The 24,690-nt window shown below is 51.5% G+C and overlaps 1 protein-coding gene across 1 annotated transcript in view; it reads left to right on the forward strand.

Annotated features, from left to right (window-relative positions):
- The first annotated feature begins 7,721 nt into the window (after positions 1-7,721).
- Positions 7,722-24,690, forward strand: part of TMEM63B (transmembrane protein 63B) — a 91,467-nt gene continuing 74,498 nt past the window's right edge. Inside the window, exon 1 of the mRNA XM_075595112.1 lies at positions 7,722-7,829. The gene's annotated coding sequence lies outside the window, so the exon portion shown is untranslated. The remainder of the gene's footprint in view (positions 7,830-24,690) is intronic.

Raw genomic sequence — 24,690 nt, forward strand, 5'->3', positions numbered from 1 at the left:
GCACACAGAGGGAACACTGAACATGGTGGCACACAGAGGGAACGCTGAACATGGCGGCACACAGAGGGAACGCTGAACATGGCGGCACACACAGAGGGAACACTGAACATGGCGGCACACAGAGGGAACACTGAACACGGCGGCACACACAGAGGGAACGCTGAACATGGTAGCACACAGAGGGAACGCTGAACATGGCGACACACACAGTGGGAACGCTGAACATGGCGGCACACACAGAGGGAACACTGAACATGGCGGCACACACAGAGGGAACGGTGAACATGGCGGCACACAGAGGGAACACTGAACACGGCGGCACACACAGAGGGAACACTGAACATGGCGGCACACACAGAGGGTTCACTGAACATGGCGGCACACACAGAGGGAACGCTGAACACGGCGGCACACAGAGGGAACGCTGAACATGGCGGCACACAGAGGGAACGCTGAACATGGCGGCACACACAGAGGGAACGCTGAACATGGCGGCACACACAGAGGGAACACTGAACATGGCGGCACACAGAGGGAACACTGAACACGGCGGCACACACAGAGGGAACGGTGAACATGGCGGCACACACAGAGGGAACACTGAACACGGCGGCACACACAGAGGGAACGCTGAACACGGCGGCACACACAGAGGGAACGCTGAACATGGTGGCACACAGAGGGAACACTGAACATGGCGGCACACACAGAGGGAACACTGAACATGGCGGCACACAGAGGGAACACTGAACATGGCGGCACACAGAGGGAACGCTGAACATGGCGGCACACACAGAGGGAACGCTGAACATGGTGGCACACAGAGGGAACGCTGAACATAGCAGCACACACAGAGGGAACGCTGAACACGGCGGCACACACAGAGGGAATGATGAACATGGTGGCACACAGAGGGAACACTGAACATGGCGGCACACACAGAGGGAACACTGAACATGGCGGCACACAGAGGGAACACTGAACATGGCGGCACACACAGAGGGAACACTGAACACGGCGGCACACACAGAGGGAACGCTGAACATGGTGGCACACAGAGGGAACGCTGAACATGGCGGCACACACAGAGGGAGCGCTGAACACGGCGGCACACAGAGGGAACGCTGAACATGGCAGCACACACAGAGGGAGCGCTGAACACGGCGGCACACAGAGGGAGCGCTGAACACGGCGGCACACAGAGGGAACGCTGAACATGGCGGCACACAGAGGGACCGCTGAATATGGCGGCACACATAGAGGGAACGCTGAACACGGCGGCACACACAGAGGGAATGCTAAACATGGCGGCACACACAGAGGGAACGCTGAAAATGGCGGCACACAGAGGGAACGCTGAACATGGCGGCACACAGAGGGAAACTGAACATGGCGGCACACAGAGGGAACGCTGAACATGGCGCCACACAGAGGGAACGCTGAACATGGCGGCACACAGAGGGAACGCTGAACATGGCGACACACAGAGGGAACGCTGAACATGGCGGCACACAGAGAGAACGCTGAACATGGCGGCACACAGAGGGAATGCTGAACATGGCGGCACACAGAGGGAACGCTGAACATGGTGGCATACAGAGGGAACGCTGAACATGGCGGCACACAGAGGGAACGCTGAACATGGCGGCACACAGAGGGAACGCTGAACATGGCAGCACACACAGAGGGAACGCTGAACACGGCGGCACACATAGAGGGAACGCTGAACATGGCGGCACACACAGAGGGAACGCTGAACATGGCGGCACACACAGAGGGAACGCTGAACATGGCGGCACACACAGAGGGAACGCTGAACATGGCGGCACACACAGAGGGAACACTGAACACTACTACTACTTTGACAGGGTCCCTAACCTAGGGCCTGTCCCTGTAGCACCACAAGCTGGGGAGTTCAGAACCTATCTGTGGCCTAGGGGGTTACTGGCCTAATGCAGTGGGTCACTGATCACTGCACTCACCTCCTTCCCCTAGCTCTTCCTTGTCCTGACTGACTAATGTGCGCAGAGCCCGCGAAATGTATCAATCCCTCCTAAGGCTCATGGGAACTGTAGTTCCTGCTTAGAGCCCTCTCCCTATTGGCCAGCGTTCGCGCGTTATCACTGCGCATGCGCAATGTCTCTGGCTGGCCGCCGCATGAATTGTGGCACTGCGCATGCGCAAACTAAACAAAGATGGCGGCGCCCTGCTCAGGAGCCGCCGGGAACTCGGAGACGCCAAAAGCGCTCCCTGCACTGGCCCCCACCCTCCAGAAGTGCCGGCGGGTCTGTCGAGTGACCCCCCGGCAGCGGAGGTAAGAGGGGGGGGTCACGGGACAAATGAGACCTAGCTACACTAGCAACTGCACATCCAGCATACCTATTGAGAGATTATACCTAGCAAGTAAATGGTGTAAAGCAAATAGACGTTTTTACCTAGCAACTGCACATCCTGTATACCTGATGAGAGAAAATGTGTGCACAGAACTGCTGATATTGTAAAACTTACCCAAGAAAGAAAAAGTCTACAGAGATGCCTGTGAGAGCTACGACCTCTACAAGCAAAATATGCCCATCTGTAGGACTACCACAATTGGGGCTTCTAGCAAATACTGTGGCAACAGCTGCAATAGCGCCTCCTGAGGTCAGGAAGAAAACTACACCTGAGAGCCCCAAAATGGAGGACAAGATGCAGCGTTCCTGTAATGAACCCTACCCCACGGAAGAGTGGCCCTTCCAGTCCAATAAGGAGGAAGACATCTCTTACGGGGAACCCAAACCGAGTCACACCCACAAAACACCCCAAGAATGGTGGGGGTGCCTGAACTCGGCACGAACAGAAAAGACCGCTCTCTATGATGACGAATATGGTCGACAAGAGAGAGCGGGAGCAGCAGATCACCCAATATTTCTGTCAGCTAAAGCAACTGCAAGAAAAGCCTGGCGTATATAATGAAGCTGCTGAAGTATCAAATAAAGGAGACCCCAGTATTGCTGATGGGACGGAGTCATCCAAAACAAAAAGGCGGAAAAAGAAAAGCGGTTCTTCACTTACCGTGGAAGGAACAGACACGTCCGCAGATCCTGTGGAGAAAAAGGGGGACCGAGATGCCCTGCAGCCTGGAGAAAATGGAAAACTCGTCCCGCGGATAACCGAATATCCAGAGGGCCTAAGGCAGAAGTCGTGTACCCCAAAGAAGTGTCTGTCCAGTGCCAACAGTGAGGAACCCTCAACCAACCATCCCAGGGAAGTGGAGCCAGAACCAGTGAGTGACGATCCTTTGACCAGCCCTGAAGATGCCCTGAAAAATGCCAGGCGTGACTGTGATTTACTTGTGAACAATTGAAACAAAAGAAAGTTGATTACGCGGAGCTACTGAAAAATAACGTGAAGCTACAGGAACATGTGCTCGCAATGTACTCTGCAGCCAGGACAGAATTGGACGATCTCAAGACTGAGCTAGATACTGCAAATGCTACTATTTCCGCCATGGATGAAAAGCCGAGCCAATCTGATAAAATGATGGCTAAGCTGAAGCGGAAGTATGAGGAGGCTCTGAAGCAGATGACAGTCTTCCAGCAAGAGGTTCACACTCTTCGCATAGAGCTGAATGCCTCACAAATAAGGTCAACAGTGTCCGGACAGATGTAGACGTATCTCAGAAGGAGGTTCATACACTCCGCAGAGCACTGGATGCCTCACATCATGAGACAAACAGCTGCCGCACAGACCTAGAAGTTTCCAGAAAGGAACTACACAGTCACACTGAGGAGCTGGACATTTCTAAAGAAACGATTGTCAATCTTAAGACAGATCTCAAAGTCTCTCAGAAGGAGCTTCAGACCCTCAACCTAGAGAAGGAAGTCTCACGCCAGGAGACTGTCATTCTCAAAGCAGATGTGCGTAAATGGAAGGAGGACTGCAAGGAGGCCCTGAATAATACAGAGACTGAAAAAGGAGAACATTTAAGATTAAAAAGAGAAAACTTAAAACTGGAAGAAGAAAATTTTCATTTGACAGACGAAGTCAAGGAAAAGAATGAAAAGCTGCACGAGCTTAAAGAAATAAATATACTTTTGGAAGGTGAGAAGTTTGAAGCAGAGCACCGACTGCAGAACCAACTGCAAGGTCTGCGTACGCACCTCGAGAAGGCCGAGGAAAAGCAGCGAATTCTGCAGGAAGACAATCTGCAGGCTGTGAAAGAAATACAAGTGCTGCAGGAACGTCTGATAACCCAGTATGTCCCCGCAAAGCAGCATGAGAAACTGAAGGCTACCCTGAGCATCACCAAAGCATCGCTAAAGGCTAAGCTTAGAACCCAGGTGACTCGGCACAAAAGGGAGCACAAGAAGGTCCAGAAACTGAAACAAATAACTGTGGCCCAAGCAAAGAGGTTCATAGTGCTTCACAATGCAGTGAAAATGTGGAAGCAAGCACAGAGAAAGCAAAGCATGCAGATAAATTCCCTGAGAAGAGACTTGCAAGTCGCACTCAAAAAACAGGGATCTCTCGCAGATGAGATGAAAGTTCTACAAGGACAAGTATTGACTCTGACTAAGCGTCAGTATCCCACAGCCACAAAATCCCATGAAGACAAGGGTACAGTGAGAGCTGGGAATACCGCTCGTCTGAAAGACAAGGTTGCAAAATGTGAACCACCTAAACAAGCACTAGCAAAACCTTCAGCCACCCAGCAGGCAACAAAAGAAGGTACACGTGCTGAATCAAAACCAGAAGAATCCTTAGCTGATGAAGCTGAAAAGATGGGACATTCTCTGGAAGTGGGTGTGCAATTACAACTTAATCCCAAAGAGGCTGAACCAGCAACCCCATTGAGTGGGAAAAGGGCAGAGAGACAGCTTCAAGAGCAGAAAACTCAAAGGGCTGTTTTTAAATGCTCTGCAACTGCTGCCATACAGTCTGCCTACAATAAGACGAGCACCCGACGTGAGGGAAATCTCATGACCGTGCACATAGCAAAAAGACTATACTTGGAAAAAGTCCTCCTCGACCGACTGAGGAGTGCTGATCTCAAACACCTTCGGGAGGAGACACGAATAAACTGGAGAAAGGACTCCAATCCCAGCGGGACTGAGGGTTCTCTTCCTCCATCCACTCTCATTCAAGTCACAGAGATATCTAGAATGAGTGGAAGGATGGGCTTTGGCCGTGGCAAGCCCGAGCTTCCCACAAACAGGGGAGGTATGTAACAGGGGAGTTATCCCTGTTCAGGTAATGTGCCTCTAATCCAGCAGTGTGGTGGTTAACTGCTGGTAGTCAATTAACAAACACCACCTGCCTGATTAGATTGCTTAGAAAAGCCTGTCTTTTGAGACAGGAAGGAAGGTTGTCCCTTACTCTCACAACTTGTGAGACTGACATGGGGACAGACGTCTTGAGTCTACCAGAAGAGGCTGCTTGCAAGACACAGGGGAAACTTCTAAACCCGAATGCTGACAAAACCCTGAGGAAAAGGTAGCAACCAGGAACATAGAAGATTTTCCCTCCAAACCACTACAAACAGATAAGACTTTCATTTATAAGACTTTTTATATCTGCTCATTTCATGATATATGTTTGGGGCTGGGAGACATGCTTATCTAAAGGGAGTTGTGGACTGCATAGTATTTCCCTAGAAATACTCCCAAGTGAATAGAAGCTTTGTTTACCCCTTGTTTGGATGGTTTCCTGATGTTAAGGAAACAGGCGCAATAAAAGCCTTATTTAATTTCACCATAAGCAGTCTCCCTTGCATACCTCTGTGAGCGTCCGCATACAGTTACATAAATGAGCAGGGTATACATTATATACAAGACATTGCATGCACAGTTAAAGATAATATATATTATGGGCGTATGAAACAGTTACAGACCAGATTAAAATGTGTGACAGCCTTAGATTAGATCAGACTCCTGGAAACGCGTAGGGCTGAGCTGTGTCTCGAGTGGCATTGAGTCTGATTCCCTCCGCAACTACACTCGTTGCAAATCGTATTCAGCTGACAGGAGCATTGCAGAGCTCCTAACCAATCCCGAAGCGACGTGATCTGATGCACAACGGACTGACGTCACTACCCATGTGACGCGGAAGTGGGATCGATCCGGCCGTGGAGAGAGGAGCATTGGAGCTGTCAGTGCAGACCGGGAGAAAGAATCACGACTGCGGCGTTTGTTGGAGTGGGACTACACAGACAACTTTATTTCTGTTATCGTGCGCACTTATGGCGGGTGTCTGTAAGTGTTTTCAACCGTTTTGGTATTGTCATTAAATTACAGGGTACACTATGTGTTTTGCGCTCTCTCCTTCTTCTGTTTTTCTGTAGCCTTAGATTTGAAAGAACTTAAACTGGTGGTGGATGTGAGAGTCTCTGGTAGGTTGTTCCAGTATTGGGGTGCACGGTAAGAGAAGGAGGAACGTCCGGATACTTTGTTGAGCCTTGGGACCATGAACAGTCTTTTGGAGTCTGATCTCAGATGATACTGTAGGTGCTGCATGTGGTAGGGGTGAGGAGCTTGTTCAGGTAGTTGGGTAGCTTGCCCATAAAGAATTTGAAGGCAAGACAAGAAAGGTGAACTTTGCGCCTAGACTCGAGTGATGATCTAGTTCTTTGAGCATTTCGCAGTGATGTGTGTTATAGTTGCATTGGAGAACAAAACGACAAATTGAATTGTAGAGGGTGTCAAGTTTGCTAAGGTGGGTTTGAGGTGCCGAGCCATATACTATGTCCCTATAGTCTATCATTGGCATTAGCATCTGCTGTGCGATACATTTTCTGACCAGGAGACTTAGGGAGGATTTGTTCCTGTAAAGTACCCCTAGTTTGGCATAGGTCTTGGTTGTCAGGGTATCAATGTGCATCCCGAATGTAAAGTGGGAGTCAAACCATAAGCCCAGGTATTTAAAACTAGTGACAGGGGTTAGGGTGGTGTTAGCGTTGGTTCTAATCAGGAGCTCAGTCACTGGAATCTTTACAAATTTAGTCTTGGTCCCAAATACCATTGTTACAGTCTTGTCAGTGTTTAAAAACAGTTTGTTTTGGGAAATCCAGTTTTCGAGTCTCAAAAAGTCACAGTATCCCACAGCCACAAAATCCCATGAAGACAAGGGTACAGTGAGAGCTGGGAATACCGCTCGTCTGAAAGACAAGGTTGCAAAATGTGAACCACCTAAACAAGCACTAGCAAAACCTTCAGCCACCCAGCAGGCAACAAAAGAAGGTACATGTGCTGAATTAAAACCAGAAGAATCCTTAGCTGATGAAGCTGAAAAGATGGGACATTCTCTGGAAGTGGGTGTGGAATTACAACTTAATCCCAAAGAGGCTGAACCAGCAACCCCATTGAGTTGGAAAAGGGCAGGGAGTATCTCTCATATAGTGTGTCACTCAACAACAGTGAGTGTCACTCATCTACAGTGAGTGTCACTCATCTACAGTGAGTGTCACTCATCTACAGTGAGTATGTCTCACATACAGGGAGTATCACTCACATACAGTGAGTATGTCTCCCATACAGTGAGTGTCACTCACATACTGTACAGGGAGTCTCTTGTACACAGTCAGTATCACATGCCCAGTGATTAGATTACAAATAGAAACATGTTCAATAAAGCTATTCCTTGTTGAGGATGTTGTTAGCGCGCGCACGCACTAAGGTGACGTCAGCTCGCTGGCCAGCCCCGCCCCGCTGTGCCGGGCCGCAGTGCTGATGAGAAGTGGGCGTGGCCGCTCTTCCCAGTGACGTCACCCCGCCTTGCCTCCCACCTGCAGTGCTGAAGCTGGGGATCGGGAGCGCGCACAGGGAGAGGGGCCCGAGAGCGCGCACAGGCAGGTGAGTGTGAGTGTGAGGGGAGCAGCACTGAGACATACACAGGCAGGTGAGTGTGAGGGGAGCAGCATTGAGACATACACAGGCGTGTGAGGGGAGCAGCACTGAGACATACACAGGCAGGTGAGTGTGAGGGGAGCAGCACTGAGACATACACAGGCAGGTGAGTGTGAGTGTGAGGGGAGCAGCACTGAGACATACACAGGCAGGTGAGTGTGAGGGGAGCAGCACTGAGACATACACAGGCAGGTGAGTGTGAGTGTGAGGGGAGCAGCACTGAGACATACACAGGCAGGTGAGTGTGAGGGGAGCAGCACTGAGACATACACAGGCAGGTGAGTGTGAGGGGAGCAGCACTGAGACATACACAGGCAGGTGAGTGAGGGGAGCAGCACTGGGACATACACAGGCAGGTGAGTGAGGGGAGCAGCACTGAGACATACACAGGCAGGTGAGTGTGAGGGGAGCAGCACTGGGACATACACAGGCAGGTGAGTGTGAGGGGAGCAGCACTGGGACATACACAGGCAGGTGAGTGAGGGGAGCAGCACTGGGACATACACAGGCAGGTGAGTGAGGGGAGCAGCACTGAGACATACACAGGCAGGTGAGTGAGGGGAGCAGCACTGAGACATACACAGGCAGGTGAGTGAGGGGAGCAGCACTGAGACATACACAGGCAGGTGAGTGTGAGGGGAGCAGCACTGAGACATACACAGGCAGGTGAGTGAGGGGAGTAGCACTGGGACATACACAGGCAGGTGAGTGAGGGGAGCAGCACTGAGACATACACAGGCAGGTGAGTGTGAGGGGAGCAGCACTGGGACATACACAGGCAGGTGAGTGTGAGGGGAGCAGCACTGGGACATACACAGGCAGGTGAGTGAGGGGAGCAGCACTGAGACATACACAGGCAGGTGAGTGAGGGGAGCAGCACTGAGACATACACAGGCAGGTGAGTGAGGGGAGCAGCACTGAGACATACACAGGCAGGTGAGTGTGAGGGGAGCAGCACTGAGACATACACAGGCAGGTGAGTGTGAGGGGAGCAGCACTGAGATATCACTGGAACAACGTACAGTACCAGAGACTCTCACATCCACCACCAGTTTAAGTTCTTTCAAATCTAAGGCTGTCTCACACTTTAATCTGGTCTGTGACTGTTTCATACGCTCATAATATATATTATCTGTAACTGTGCACACAATGTCTTGTATATAATGTATACCCTGCTCATTATGTAACTGTATTTGTAACCATGTATTATTTGTCTTAACTCTGTGCCCAGGACATACTTGAAAACGAGAGGTAACTCTCACTGTGTTACTTCCTGGTAACATATTTTATAAATAAATAAATAATATACACAGGCAGGGGAGTGTGAGGGGAGCAGCACTGGGACATACACAGGCAGGTGAGTGTGAGGGGAGCAGCACTGGGACATACACAGGCAGGTGAGTGTGAGGGGAGCAGCACTGGGACATACACAGGCAGGTGAGTGTGAGGGGAGCAGCACTGGGACATACACAGGCAGGTGAGTGAGGGGAGCAGCACTGGGACATACACAGGCAGGTGAGTGAGAGGAGCAGCACTGAGACATACACAGGTGAGTGAGGGGAGCAGCACTGAGACATACACAGGCAGGTGAGTGTGAGGGGAGCAGCACTGAGACATACACAGGCAGGTGAGTGTGAGGGGAGCAGCACTGGGACATACGCAGGCAGGTGAGTGCGAGGGGAGCAGCACTGAGACATACACAGGCAGCTGAGTGTGAGGGGAGCAGCACTGAGACCAGGTGAATGAGTGTGAGACATACACACATACAGCGTGAGAGGCGCCCTGGGACATACAGGTGAGGGTGAGAGAGGCCCAGGGACATACAGGTGAGGGTGAGAGAGGCCCTGGGACATACAGGTGATGGTGAGAGAGGCCCTGGGACATACAGGTGATGGTGAGAGAGGCCCTGGGACATACAGGTGAGGGTGAGAGAGGCCCTGGGACATACAGGTGACAGTGAGAGAGGTCCTGGGACATACAGGTGACAGTGAGAGAGGTCCTGGGACATACAGGTGACAGTGAGAGAGGCCCTGGGACATACAGGTGACAGTGAGAGAGGCCCTGGGACATACAGGTGACAGTGAGAGAGGCCCTGGGACATACAGGTGACAGTGAGAGAGGCCCTGGGACATACAGGTGACAGTGAGAGAGGCCCTGGGACATACAGGTGACAGTGAGAGAGGCCCTGGGACATACAAGTGAGGGTGAGAGAGGCCCTGGGACATACAGGTGAGGGTGAGAGAGGCCCTGGGACATACAAGTGAGGGTGGGAGAGGCCCTGGGACATACAGGTGAGGGTGAGAGAGGCCCTGGGACATACAGGTGAGGATGAGAGAGGCCCTGGGACATACATGCGAGTGGGGGGGGGGGAGTAGCCTACCCCCCCTTACCTGCATAATCCTTACCTGCGACCCCACCTTATCAGCATGCCCCGTTATTTATGTCCCCCCTCATTACCGCTTATCTGCATGGCCGTCCCCCCCCCCTCATTACCGCTTGTCTGCATGGCCCCCCCCCCCTCATTACCGCTTATCTGCATGCCCACCCCTCATTACCGCTTATCTGCATGCCCACCCCTCATTACCGCTTATCTGCTTGGCCGTTCCCCCCCCCCCTCATTACCGCTTATCTGCATGGCCGTCCCCCTCTCATTACCGCTTATCTGCATGGCCGTCCCTCCCCTCATTACCGCTTATCTGCATGGCCGTCCCCCCCCTCATTACCGCTTATCTGCATGGCCGTCCCCCCCTCATTACCGCTTATCTGCATGGCCGCCCCCCCCTCATTACCGCTTATCTGCATGGCTGTCCCCCCCTCATTACCGCTTATCTGCATGGCCTCTCCCCCCCCCCCTCATTACCGCTTATCTGCATGGCCACCCCCCCTCATTACCGCTTATCTGCATGGCCTCCCCCCCCTCATTACCGCTTATCTGCATGGTCTCCCCCCCCTCATTACCGCTTATCTGCATGGCCACCCCCCACCCTCATTACCGCTTATCTGCATGGCGTCCCCCCCTCATTACCGCTTATCTGCATGGCTTCCCCCCCCCCCCTCATTACCGCTTATCTGCATGGCTTCCCCCCCCCCCCCTCATTACCGCTTATCTGCATGGCTTCCCCCCCCCCCCTCATTACCGCTTATCTGCATGGCTTCCCCCCCCCCCCCTCATTACCGCCTATCTGCATGGCTTCCCCCCCCCCCCCCCCTCATTACCGCCTATCTGCATGCCCGGTCCCCCCCTCATTACCGCTTATCTGCATGCCCGGTCCCCCCCCCCTCATTACCGCTTATCTGCATGCCCGGTCCCCCCCCTCATTACCGCTTATCTGCATGCCCGGTCCCCCCTTTATTCCTTGATTATTCCCATCACTAGACCCGAGACCATCGTCCTAATCCTTTCTGCGGGGGCGCTGGGTGCGGGCGTAATGTCCTGTTTATAGCAATATGCGGGGGAGAGGCTGGAGCAACACGAGGAGCGGTTAGATTGTCAGCTCTGCGGGGCAGGGCTGCTTTAGTTGGTGTACTTTGTTCACCTGCGGCGGGTTGCGTATGTAATGGTTCTGTTAACCCTTCACGGTCACAGAGGTCCACAACGTGTTGCAGAGCAAAGCGCCCAAAGCTTGCGTAATCTCCCCCTAGGAAGCCTCGTTCACACCAAGCACCTGATCTGTATGTTTTTCCTGCTGTGCTTCTTCCAGTACAGACTGTCACCCTATAAATAACCCCATATTAATAATATATCAACGCTGCCGCCACGCCATCCATGTGCAAACAGCCCCAGAAGTGTCCCGCCTCACGGGGTTAACCCATCCGGCCAATCGCTGGCTGTTTCTAGGTAGATTTGCATCCTTCCTGCCTGCTCAGATGGGGATATTATTGGGGCCTCTTGTTGTGGGTTAACCCCTAGACTCCCTTGATAGTGAAGGTGTAAAAGGGTCCGGCAGTCATTAAGGGGGGGGGGGGGGGGGTGCGATGGAGATTTTAAGGGAACACATGTTGAGAGAGCGCAAAAGGGAGATGGGTGTTCATAAAATATACTCTGCTAAGGTTACTTCAGTGGTAAGGTCTTCAGAGGGGAGGGAGGGGGTGAATTTAGGGGGCGCTTAGATTTCAAGCTTCTCTGGGCCATACATACATGTGTTTACAGACCAGACGGCCAGCATCTGCCGTATCTTATTACCCACATAACCGAGTTAAAGAGCTTACAGCCTAGTCTGTCTCCCCCAGATAAGCAATCCCTGCGTCTCTCCCCCTTCCAGCCACACTGCAAGCGTCTGGGGCAGAGAGAGGGCTCTCTGTGTTTGTTCTCATGTTCTCTCTGCATTATAACACCCAGCAACCTGCTGTCTCCTCTGTGTAATGCTGCAGGGCTGGTAGGAGAAATACACACATACACACACACACACACACACACACACCACACACCACACACCACACACCACACACCACACACCACACACCACACACCACACACCACACACCACACACCACACACCACACACCACACACACCACACACACACACCATACACACACACACATACACACACACACATACACACACACACATACACACACACACATACACACACACACACACACACACACACACATACACATACACATACACATACACATACACATACACATACACACACATACACATACACACACATACACGCAGTTACACACACATACACGCAGTTACACACACATACACGCAGTTACACACACATACACGCAGTTACACACATAAATCTGATTACCTTATCTTTGGGGCTGCAGAAACAAGATGAGCAGGACCACACACACCACCACACACACACACCACTTCCTCCTCCAGCAGAATCCCCCTCCCAACCACCACTTTCCGGATGTAAAAATGTAAAATCACAATGATTTAAAAATGATTACACTGGTATACTTTAATTTATAAGCATCAATTAGAAAGATGTCCACCCATTAATCATTTCACTGCTGGGGGTCTGCAATGCCTCCCTTGCCTCTCTGGCAGAGAGAGTGTTATTTAACCCTGTCACTGCCATTATTACACTTTGCCCCTAGGAGGGCCTGACCCCTTAACCCTGTCACTGCCACTAGTACACTTGGTTGAGGAGTGGGACTGCAGAGCTTGCATGGTGCGCTGTGATGTAACCAGGGATTGCAGCTCCTAAGAGATACTTTACATATAGATACAATGACATCCATTCAGGAGCCTCTGCTTTCAAATCTCTGCTTAATCCTCTCCCCCCCTTCTCACCCCATGTCCTGCTGACCTGCACAAGGATTAACCCCTTCTGTGCCAGGAGAGCTGAGACACCTCACATCAACCCGATGGACGTGGAGCCCCTGTACGAACAAATACCGCCTTAAGCCTGGTTTAAAGAGTTGCATCTTGGCGATTGGCACCATCTTAACCGCTGATTAAATCATTTCCTTCTAGCTGAACTAATAACCAGGTTTTGTTTCCTATTGTAAGCGTCTCCGGTCGGTAACACACATTTATACTCTGTAATGCCATATACTGCAGCATAGTTTGTTTCCTGACTGGGGGCGTAAGATTGTGCTTGTCGCCGCGTCCACGCCGGCGGGGGCAGCCCTGTTCCTCTGCCACGGAAGGGGTGAATATGATGGTGACGGTGTCCTGTAACTTAACCCTTAATGAGGTAGGCCTCGTCCAGGGTGTCGCTGAGCGGGCGCGCGCACGCTGGCCGCGAGGAAACACATTGCAGCAATGTGCGTGGCCAGCGTGAGCAAGCGCCTGCGCCCGCACGGCGCTCAGAGCAAGCAAATTTGAATTTGCCGCTCGCAAGCGCGTCACGAGCGGGTCGCCCAATGAGGGCGAACCAGCTCTGTGGCTCCGTGGCCACGAATCGCCCGGCCGAGCAGGGCGCAGCGCACGAGCGCCAGCGCGCCCGTTACCTGCCTGGCCGCAGCCATAGCCCTAGTGCCCGAAGCCTCGCTCGGTCCAAGTAATGGCTGATTTAGGGTTTAGGAGTAGGACAGACAGAGGTCTCTATTCCCAGTGTTAGGCTGCCGGGCAACTGGTTTTCTTCTCCCTCTACCACCTGCCCTTTTGACCCAATTCCCTCCCATCTCCTCAAACCTCTCGCTCCTCCTATAACCCCTACGCTCACACACATTTTTAACTCCTCCCTCTACTCTGGTACATTTCTCACCACCTTCAAGCATGCAACCGTTATACCTTACTCAAAAACACAAAGCTGGACCCTACCTGTCTCTTTAACTATCACCCTGTCTCCCTCCTGCCTTTTTTGACTCTAAATGCCTTGTATTCTCTCGCTTGCTCCATTTTCTCACCGCCTATTCTCTCCTAGACCCTCTACAATCTGGCTTCCGAACTGCTCACTCCACTGAAACAGCCCTCACTAAAATAACTAATGACCTCCATGCTGCCAAAGACAGAGGTCATTACACTCTGCTCATATTACTCGACCTCACTGCAGCCTTTGATATTGTGGACCACCCTATTCTCTGACTATCTGTAACAGGGCTCGATCCTGGATTTCTTCTCATCTGTCCCATCGTACTTTCAGTGTCTCTCTTGCTAACACCTCCTCCTCTATCGATCTCTCTGGCGGTACCCCAGGGATCTGTCCTGGGACATCTTCTCTTTAGATGACCTTGTCACATCTCTTGGGTTCAATTATCACCTCTATGCTGCTGACACACAAATTTACATTTCAATCCCCCGATTTTACGCCTGCTGTACAGACCGAAGTCTCGGAGTATCTCTCTGCGAGATCAGCCAGGATGTCCCTCCGAAGACTCCAATTTAACATGTCATAGACAGAGCTCCTCATACTTCCTCCCAATTCTGGCCTTACTGCCCCTCACCCTAACCCTCCTCTGCCCCTCCTTACATCTCACCCTAATATCTCACTATACACCCCTCTGCCCCTCCTTACATCTCAGGCCTAATCTCTCACTATACTTTCCTTACATCTCACCCTAATATCTCACTATACCCTCCTCTGCCCCTCCTTACATCTCACCCTAATATCTCACTATACCCTCCTCTGCCCCTCCTTACATCTCACCCTAATATCTCACTATACCCTCCTCTGCCCCTCCTTACATCTCACCCTAATATCTCACTATATCCTCCTCTGGCCCTCCTTACATCTCACCCTATTATCTCACTACACCCTCCTCTGCCCCTCCTTACATCTCACCCTAATATCTCACTATATCCTCCTCTGCCCCTCCTTACATCTCACCCTAATATCTCACTATATCCTAGTCTGTCCCTCCTTACATCTCACCCTAATATCTCACAATACCCTCCTCTGCCCCTCCTTACATCTCACCCTAATATCTCACTATATCCTCCTCTGGCCCTCATTACATCTCACCCTATTATCTCACTACACCCTCCTCTGCCCCTCCTTACATCTCACCCTAATATCTCACTATATCCTCCTCTGCCCCTCCTTACATCTCACCCTAATATCTCACTATATCCTAGTCTGCCCCTCCTTACATCTCACCCTAATATCTCACTATACCCTCCTCTGCCCCTCCTTACAAATCACCCTAATATCTCACCATACCCCCCTCTGCTCCTCCTTACATCTCACCCTAATATCTCACTATACTTTCCTTACATCTCACCCTAATATCTCACTATACCCTCCTCTGCCCCTCCTTACATCTCACCCTAATATCTCACTATACTTTCCTTACATCTCACCCTAATATCTCACTATATCCTCCTCTGCCCCTCCTTACATCTCACCCTAATATCTCACTATACCCTCTTCTGCCCCTCCTTACATCTCAGGCCTAATCTCTCACTATACCCTCTTCTGCCCCTCCTTACATCTCAGGCCTAATCTCTCACTATATCCTCCTCTGCCCCTCCTTACATCTCACCCTAATATCTCACTATACCCTCTTCTGCCCCTCCTTACATCTCAGGCCTAATATCTCACTATACCCTCTTCTGCCCCTCCTAACATATCACCCTAATATCTCACTATACCCTCCTCTGGCCCTCCTTACATCTCACCCTAATGTCTCACTATACCCTCCTCTGCCCCTTCTTACATCTCACCCTAATGTCTCAGTGACATTTAATTAAGCCTTTATTATCTGTGAGCACGGTTACAACATATAATAAAATGAGCAAAACATAGTGAACATTCAGGCGACCATAAGCTCCCAGCATTTTATATTTTCTTACCAACTGTTGATCTGTAAATGATGAAAATAATGATGGGGGATGAGGGGGGGGGGGGGTAAGAAGAAAGGAAAGAACGTGCTCTGCGGTCCTCACATCTCGCCGAAAACTCCTCCACACCCAGCACCCTATAGTTATTTTAGTCTATCCCAGTGATTCACAACCTTTTTTGTTTGGAGGAACCCTTAAAGTATTTCGAAAAATCCCGGGGAACCCCTATCTGGCCGACACATTAGGTGCGACGGGTCAGTCACAGAATGTCACACCTCAGGAGCCAACTCTATTTCCCACCCTCTACCCATGTATTTCTCTCCCATCCGTCACACTCACTCTCCCCCCTCCCGCCTCATGTATTTATCCCCTACGTCTCACTCCCGCACCCCCCCCTTCCATTACTCCACTCTCACTCACTCTCCCCCCTCCCGCCTCATGTATTTATCCCCTACGTCTCACTCCCGCACCCCCCGTTCCATTACTCCACTTTCACTCACTCTCCCCCCTCCCGCCTCATGTATTTATCCCCTACGTCTCACTCCCGCACCCCCCCTTCCATTACTCCACTCTCACTCACTCTCCCCCCTCCCGCCTCATGTATTTATCCCCTACGTCTCACTCCCGCACCCCCCGTTCCATTACTCCACTTTCACTCACTCTCCCCCCTCCCGCCTCATGTATTTATCCCCTACGTCTCACTCCCGCACCCCCCTTCCATTACTCCACTCTCACTCACTCTTCCCCCTCCCGCCTCATGTATTTATCCCCTACGTCTCACTCCCGCACACCCCCCTTCCATTACTCCACTCTCACTCACTCTCCCCCCTCCCGCCTCATGTATTTATCCCCTACGTCTCACTCCCGCACACCCCCCTTCCATTACTCCACTCTCACTCACTCTCCCCCCTCCCGCCTCCATGTATTTATCCCCTACGTCTCACTCACGCACCCCCCCCCTTCCATTACCACACTCTCACTCAATCCACCCTACAAAATACATACCAAAAATCCCCGGGTGGGGGGGGGGGGGTGTGGTCCATAGGAGGAACCCCTGAGACTGCTTCAAGGAGCCCCAGGGTTCCACCAGAATTACTGGTCTATCCCAAGACCTGTGAAACAGTGCAGTGGAAACCCAGTCTGATTATTTAAAGGGGCCCATAACCTCTTTAAATGTGTCGGGGGCAGTGTGTCCATAAAGGGTTTCCACTTACCCAGGAATTTATCTGTTCTTTTCATATTGTCTCCAAATGAGTCAAATTTTTCCCTCGTCATAACTGCGAACAGATCAGATTCTAATTGCCCAATTGTTGGAGCGAATGGTTTTAGCCAGTTGACCAGAATCGGCTTGCGTGCCAAAAGGAGAATCAGTCCCGCCAGCTACGGCAAACTGACCGTCAAGGTCTTCCAGCCTTCCGTATATCCCAATAACATTGGTTTAAAGTCACGGGGAAGCTTTGTTTTTAGCAGTTTGTGTAGAAACCTTAAGGTTTTATTCCAGAATCTCTTTATTTTTCTGCAGTACCACAGGCAATGTGAGATATTGGCGCTGGTACTGCCGGATTTTTTACACCCAATTGGAGAAATGTGTTGAAATTTGTTTAGTTGTGCTGGGGTGAGGAATGCCCCGTTCAATATCTTAATCTGCAGTTCCCTCAAATTTGCATCCAGAGTAATGGAACGGACACTCCCGAAGCCTCTGACCAGGACCTCTTGATCTATCAGATCAGGGAAGTCCACCTGCCACTTAACCAATAAAAGACTCCAGAGACCACGGTACAGGTCGCTATAAGGGCGGTATAGATATGTTTAGATGTAAAACCCGTTTTAATGGGGATCTCAAGACCGGACTCCAAGGCATTGTGTTCTAATAGGGATGGATGTTCCCTCATCAAGGAAGTCACATAATGTCTTAACTGTAAGTAGGCAAAGAAGTATTTATTTAGTAATTGATATCTTTATCGGAGTTGTTGGAAAGTTGGGAAAATGTGTTGTCTGGTGTTAAAACAGTCTGCGACATGAACAAGTCCTCTACTGGCCCAGGTCCTGAAAACTGCGGGGACCCGGGAGGGGTGTGTACACACGCGGGCACCCGGGAGGGGTGTGTACACACGCGGGCACCCGGGAGGGGTGTGTACACACGCGGGCACCCGGGAGGGGTGTGTACACACGCGGGCACCCGGGAGGGGTGTGTACACACGCGGGCACCCGGGAGGGGTGTGTACACACGCGGGCACCCGGGTGGGGTGTGTACACACGCGGGCACCCGGGTGGGGTGTGTACACACGCGGGCACCCGGGAGGGGTGTGTACACACGCGGGCACCCGGGAGGGGTGTGTACACACGCGGGCACCCGGGAGGGGTGTGTACACACGCGGGCACCCGGGAAGGGTGTGTACACACGCGGGCACCCGGGAGGGGTGTGTACACACGCGGGCATCCGGGAGGGGTGTGTACACACGCGGGCACCTGGGAGGGGTGTGACTGATCTCACTGATTGCCCAACCAGATCTTCATCAGCTCTCTGATCAGGACAAGGGGCGGCGGGCTACGGGCAAAGCGAACAGTCCCCCAGTCGGAGCCCCCAGGAAAAATACCTTTTGTGCTCCCTTTCCAAAGGAATAAAGCAGGCAAATTATTGCTTTTAGCACAGTTACATTTACAAAGACAATCGAATCGATAAATTCTTTACCAAGGCAGCAGCTGTTAAACCACAGGCAATGGCTGGAGACAGAATTACAAACTTCACTCCACGTATACCTTCTGACCCCCTACGTATACCTTCTGACCCCCTACGTATACCTTCTGACCCCTTACGTATACCTTCTGACCCCTTACGTATACCTTCTCACCCCCTACGTATACCTTCTGACCCCCTACGTATACCTTCTGACCCCCTACGTATACCTTCTGACCCCCTACGTATACCTTCTGACCCCCTGCGTGTGCCTTCTGAACCCCTGCGTGTGCCCTCTGACCCCTTACAAGTGCCCTCTGACCCCTTACGTGTGCCCTCTGACCCTTTACGTGTGCCCTCTGACCCCTTACGTGTGCCCTCTGACCCCTTACGTGTGCCCTCTGACCCCTTACGTGTGCCCTCTGACCCCTTACGTGTGCCCTCTGACCCCTTACGTGTGCCCTCTGACCCCTTACGTATACCTTCTGACCCCTTACGTGTGCCTTCTGACCCCTTACGTGTGCCTTCTGACCCCTTACGTGTGCCTTCTGACCCCTTACGTGTGCCTTCTGACCCCCTGCGTGTGCCTTCTGACCCCCTGCGTGTGCCTTCTGACCCCCTGCGTGTGCCTTCTGACCCCCTACGTGTGCCTTCTGACCCCCTACGTATACCTTCTGACCCCCTGCGTATACCTTCTGACCCCCTGCGTGTGCCTTCTGACCCCCTGCGTGTGCCTTCTGACCCCCTACGTATACCTTCTGACCCCCTGCGTGTGCCTTCTGACCCCCTACGTATACCTTCTGACCCCCTACGTATACCTTCTGACCCCCTGCGTGTGCCTTCTGACCCCTGTCCTCATTTCTTTGAGGAGCTGAAACTGCAGCCATTTTTAGATTTGCTAGTTGGCTGCCGTTAACTCAATAAACATGTCACTGTCCTTTTAGGTCACTTTCGTTCCACGCAGGACGGACACACAGATTAGATACAAGGGAGTCCCCGCCGAGATCCCATATCCCCGCCGTCTATATGGGGCAGCACTGGCTGTATATTCTCCCGCTGTATATAAGCGGCAGCGTTGGCTGTATATTCTCTCGCACGTGTATAGGGGGCAGCGCTGGCTGTATATTCTCTCGCACGTGTATAGGGGGCAGCGCTGGCTGTATTTTCTCTAGCACGTGTATAGGGGGCAGCGCTGGCTGTATATTCTCTCGCTGTGTATAGGGGGCAGCGCTGGCTGTATATTCTCTCGCTGTGTATAGGGGGCAGCGCTGGCTGTATATTCTCTAGCACGTGTATAGGGGGCAACGCTGGCTGTATTTTCTCTTGCATGTGTATAGGGGGCAGCGCTGGCTGTATATTCTCTTGCACGTGTATGGGGGCAGCGCTGGCTGTATATTCTCTCGCTGTGTATAGGGGGCAGCACTGGCTGTATATTCTCTAGCACGTGTATAGGGGGCAGCGCTGGCTGTATTTTCTCTCGCACGTGAATAGGGGGCAGCGCTGGCTGTATATTCTCTCGCACGTGAATAGGGGGCAGCGCTGGCTGTATATTCTCTCGCTGTGTATAAGGGGCAGCGCTGGCTGTATATTCTCTAGCACGTGTATAGGGGGCAGCGCTGGCTGTATTTTCTCTCGCACGTGAATAGGGGGCAGCGCTGGCTGTATATTCTCTAGCACGTGTATAGGGGGCAGCGCTGGCTGTATATTCTCTAGCACGTGTATAGGGGGCAGCGCTGGCTGTATATTCTCTCGCACGTGAATAGGGGCAGCGCTGGCTGTATATTCTCTCGCACGTGTATAGGGGGCAGCGCTGGCTGTATATTCTCTCGCACGTGTATAGGGGGCAGCGCTGGCTGTATATTCTCTCGCACGTGAATAGGGGGCAGCGCTGGCTGTATATTCTCTCGCACGTGTATAGGGGGCAGCGCTGGCTGTATATTCTCTCGCACGTGTATAGGGGGCAGCGCTGGCTGTATATTCTCTCGCACGTGTATAGGGGGCAGCGCTGGCTGTATATTCTCTCGCACGTGTATAGGGGGCAGCGCTGGCTGTATATTCTCTCGCACGTGTATAGGGGGCAGCGCTGGCTGTATATTCTCTCGCACGTGAATAGGGGGCAGCGCTGGCTGTATATTCTCTCGAACGTGAATAGGGGGCAGCGCTGGCTGTATATTCTCTCGAACGTGAATAGGGGGCAGCGCTGGCTGTATATTCTCTCGCACGTGTATAGGGGGCAGCGCTGGCTGTATATTCTCTCGCACGTGTATAGGGGGCAGCGCTGGCTGTATATTCTCTCGCACGTGTATAGGGGCAGCGCTGGCTGTATATTCTCTAGCACGTGTATAGGGGCAGCGCTGGCTGTATATTCTCTCGCACGTGTATAGGGGGCAGCGCTGGCTGTATATTCTCTCGCACGTGAATAGGGGGCAGCGCTGGCTGTATATTCTCTCGCACGTGTATAGGGGGCAGCGCTGGCTGTATTTTCTCTCGCACGTGAATAGGGGGCAGCGCTGGCTGTATATTCTCTCGCTGTGTGTAGGGGGCAGCACTGGCTGTATATTCTCTCGCACGTGAATAGGGGGCAGCGCTGGCTGTATATTCTCTCGCACGTGAATAGGGGGCAGCGCTGGCTGTATATTCTCTTGCACGTGTATAGGGGGCAGCGCTGGCTGTTTATTCTCTCGCACGTGTATAGGGGGCAGCGCTGGCTGTATATTCTCTCGCACGTGTATAGGGGGCAGCGCTGGCTGTATATTCTCTCGAACGTGAATAGGGGACAGCGCTGGCTATACAGTATATTCTCACATGTGTATAGGGGCAGCACTGGCTGTATATTCTCTCGCTGTGTATAGGGGGCAGCGCTGGCTGTATATTCTCTCGCACGTGTATAGAGGGCAGCGCTGGCTGTATATTCTCTCGCACGTGAATAGGGGGCAGCGCTGGCTGTATATTCTCTCGCACGTGAATAGGGGGCAGCGCTGGCTGTATATTCTCTCGCACGTGTATAGGGGGCAGCGCTGGCTGTATATTCTCTCACACGTGAATAGGGGGCAGCGCTGGCTGTATATTCTCTCGCACGTGTATAGGGGGCAGCGCTGGCTGTATATTCTCTCGCACGTGTATAGGGGGCAGCGCTGGCTGTATATTCTCTTGCACGTGAATAGGGGGCAGCGCTGGCTGTATATTCTCTCGCATGTGTATAGGGGGCAGCGCTGGCTGTATATTCTCTCGCACGTGTATAGGGGGCAGCGCTGGCTGTATATTCTCTCGCACGTGAATAGGGGGCAGCGCTGGCTGTATATTCTCTCGCACGTGTATAGGGGGCAGCGTTGGCTGTATATTCTCTCGCACGTGTATAGGGGGCAGCGCTGGCTGTATATTCTCTCGCACGTGAATAGGGGGCAGCGCTGGCTGTATATTCTCTCGCACGTGAATAGGGGGCAGCGCTGGCTGTATATTCTCTCGCACGTGAGCCGGGTTTTGCCTGATCGTGACGTGCACAGAAATGCTGTTCTTCCGGATTTTCTGTGGGTTTGGCCGGACTCCCGCTTCCTGTCCCCAGTCACTCCAGGGCATAATATTGCCTATATTTAAAGAAGCTAGGAGCACCCTGTCCTCTAAATATATAAATGCTATATAGAGCAGTGCAGAGTATGACTGTGGGGTATACATGGGGCTTGCAAGACCTGGGAAGTCTAAATCTTTTTAGATTTCATGTCAGGAGAGATGGGAAATTTGAGTTTCAAAACTGGCGCATGTGAGACTTTTACCGCAAAAGGTGCCGAGTCTCTCTTACACCCCCTCCCCCGTCACCCTAACGGTGACTATGCTGACCCCGCCGAGCTTGGATCCTGTCTGAAAAGACCTTCCCGACCATGCGCAAACCCTACCCCTGCACCTCTACTTGTCATGTCCTTTGCACAGAAGATCCCCAGACATCTGTGGGGAATTTCCGTGCCCCCGTCGTGCCCCCGTCTTCTGCACCACAGCCCCCTGGATGCATTACAGTGCAAGCGCTCAGAACTATACATGACATTTAATATGCAGTAAATTATAAGAGATCGCGTCCAGGGAGAAATACAGACCACTTATTTTTTTTTTTTAAGGCAGACAGATTATTTTCTATGGCGTGGAAATACCGGTAATACTGTATTATGGATGTGTATTGATTTGTAGTATATTTGTGTATAGTTGGAGCATACACTTGGATTATTTGAAGCTTGTCACCTGAATGACTATTCTGGCTGCGCTCTCCGATGAGCGGTCATACTCCGCCATATTTTCTCCATGTGGTCTCTCTTGTTAATGATGAACCCTACTCCACTGATTCCTCTATCGATTATCTGTACCTCTGTAATATAATAGGCGTCTGCTTTTGAGCTCAATGAGGCCTTCATCTTCTCTTCTCCCTATGGCCAACAACCTCCCATTTCATCAGTTCCAGTTGGTTTTCCACTTCTTGCCGTGCTGCTTCACTGGGGAGAGTTTAACCTCCGCCGACCCTCTGAATTCATGCCTTCCTCCTGAACGCTGGCAAGTCCAGGGACAATAAGGGGTCCACAGGCCATTGCTTTTTGGTGTATTCCATATTTGGGGTTTGAGGCCTTATTTGCATGTAGGCAAATACCTTTCCCACGTTAGCCAGTGTATTGCTCAAGCTTATATACTGTAGTGACGGCTTGGGAGAATTTGCAGAATGGGAAAACTTCCACATCATGAATCCATTCTTCAATAACAGTCCAAATACACAATGGGCCCAATGGAATCAAGAAAGACATTAACTATATCCTGGCTAACAAGAAACGTGTGATGGAAGACGGCAGAGCCCTTAATCATTTTGACACAAGGAGATATCTAATTGGTTCGCTGAAAATGACATCTGAATAACGTCAGAATTTCAACTAAAGCTGAAAAAGCGCTTCAGTTTGCTGGGAAAGGCACGGGAACACTTTAACATGCTGAAGCCTGCAGATGAAAATACATAACAAGCTGGAGGCATCGGTAACAGGATAAGAGAAAATCAACTGAGACCAAGCCGTTTTACGGAGGAGACGACAAGAAACGGAACAGTCCCAAGATGCAAGAATGGAATATGCAGAGCTATGCAAGACGTGTGTGTATAACGCACTGCCGATGTAAGAACACGAAGCACTGATATGGGGAAGACTATCGAAGATAGCAGAAGCTTGAAGAAGACAAAGTCGCAATTGTGATTGGGGGGGGGAAGCAAATTATCGCACTCGAGATGATGGATCAACAGTAAAAAACTGCTCTTATAGAGAGGTGAGGACTTTTACATGAAATTGTACAAGAACACAGATAGCACAGGGCATAATCCAGCAGTGGGCGAGTGAGAAGAAACCACCAATGATGAACAGTGCGTCCTGACCAAAGAAGCAAAAGCCGTAAAATCCATAAAGAATAGTAAGCCTCCCCTTGGAAGATGGAATTACAGCTTACATCTTTAAAGAAGCTGGGGAAGAAGAAGAGAAAATCCTTGCTGCTTGAACAGGAACATTCCAGAATGGAGCAATGCCAAAGTTCTCCTCGTCCACAAGGAAGGAGACGACCTCAGGAACGACAGACCAATCTGTCTACTCCCAATCACTTGGAAGAGTTTTACCAAGATACTCATCGTCTGCACCAGCTGAAGAAAGTAGGAATGTGGCCTCCATACAGTATGAATCTCGGCAAGAACAAAGTGATGCTCAACAAATGGGTCCATTCTCCAAAGATCGAAACGAATGGAATAAGACTAGAAGAAGTTGGAGGCTGTTTACCTTGGCCAGCAAGTAACAATAGATGGGAACCGTTTGAATGAAATCCATAGGAGAAGGATGATGGGATAAGATAATTTTACCTTCACCTGTACCTCGAGGAAAGTGTTCAACCAGTGTATCCTGCCGTGCTCGCGTATGGATATGATGCGTGTAT

The sequence above is a fragment of the Ascaphus truei genome, chromosome 4 (assembly GCF_040206685.1).
Source record: "Ascaphus truei isolate aAscTru1 chromosome 4, aAscTru1.hap1, whole genome shotgun sequence".
NCBI classification, from domain to species: Eukaryota; Metazoa; Chordata; class Amphibia; order Anura; family Ascaphidae; genus Ascaphus; species Ascaphus truei.